This window comes from Triticum dicoccoides, unplaced genomic scaffold (assembly GCF_002162155.2).
Source record: "Triticum dicoccoides isolate Atlit2015 ecotype Zavitan unplaced genomic scaffold, WEW_v2.0 scaffold17349, whole genome shotgun sequence".
Classification (NCBI taxonomy): Eukaryota; Viridiplantae; Streptophyta; class Magnoliopsida; order Poales; family Poaceae; genus Triticum; species Triticum dicoccoides.
In genome coordinates this window covers 1-1054 of record NW_021222579.1, presented here as the reverse complement: position 1 = coordinate 1054, position 1054 = coordinate 1, and the positions used below count along the sequence as shown (strand labels likewise).

General features: G+C 52.8%; 2 non-coding genes across 2 annotated transcripts; both read right to left on the bottom strand.

Moving 5' to 3' along the window:
- Positions 1 to 325: 325 nt before the first annotated feature.
- LOC119344560 lies at positions 326 to 444 on the bottom strand. Its single transcript, XR_005166733.1, has one exon. It is a non-coding gene; the product is annotated as a 5S ribosomal RNA (ribosomal RNA).
- Positions 445 to 741: 297 nt separating this feature from the next.
- LOC119344561 lies at positions 742 to 860 on the bottom strand. The gene has a single exon (XR_005166734.1). It is a non-coding gene; the product is annotated as a 5S ribosomal RNA (ribosomal RNA).
- Between the last annotated feature and the right edge of the window lie 194 nt (positions 861 to 1054).

Genomic DNA, 1054 nt, shown 5'->3' with positions numbered 1-1054 from the left:
GTGCTTTAGTGCTGGTATGATCGCATCCGACATGTTACCCCGGTCTTCGTCCCTTATCCTTGCCCCTCCCAGCTCCACTACAAAGACGATTGTACATTGCTTTGGCCGCTCCCTCTCAACTACGGAGACGAGTTTAACGCGGTTTCCACCCCTCCCTCTCAACCGCACCAGTGCACGCTTGCCGCGCCACAACGCCGACGCTGGACCCGTGAATCGTGAGCACCCAGCTATGACTTACCGCACTCGTGCAAAATAATAAAACACGGTAAATATATTACTTACACGTGCGTTTTGTTTTGCAAGCGGCGCGAAAAAAATTAAAAAAGGAATGCAACACGAGGACTTCCCAGGAGGTCACCCATCCTAGTACTACTCTCGCCCAAGCACGCTTAACTTCGGAGTTCTGATGGGATCCGGTGCTTTAGTGCTGGTATGATCGCATCCAACATGTTACCCCGGTCTTCATCCCTTATCCTTGCCCCTCCCAGCTCCACTACAAAGACGATTGTACATTGCTTTGGCCGCTCCCTCTCAACTACGGAGACGAGTTTAACGCGGTTTCCACCCCTCCCTCTCAACCGCACCAGTGCACGCTTGCCGCGCCACAACGCCGACGCTGGACCCGTGAATCGTAAGCACCCAGCTATGACTTACCGCACTCGTGCAAAATAATAAAACACGGTAAATATATTACTTACACGTGCGTTTTGTTTTGCAAGCGGCGCGAAAAAAATTAAAAAGGGAATGCAACACGAGGACTTCCCAGGAGGTCACCCATCCTAGTACTACTCTCGCCCAAGCACGCTTAACTTCGAAGTTCTGATAGGATCCGGTGCTTTAGTGCTGGTATGATCGCATCCGACATGTTACCCCGGTCTTCGTCCCTTATCCTTGCCCCTCCCAGCTCCACTACAAAGACGATTGTACATTGCTTTGGCCGCTCCCTCTCAACTACGGAGACGAGTTTAACGCGGTTTCCACCCCTCCCTCTCAACCGCACCAGTGCACGCTTGCCGCGCCACAACGCCGACGCTGGACCCGTGAATCGTGAGCA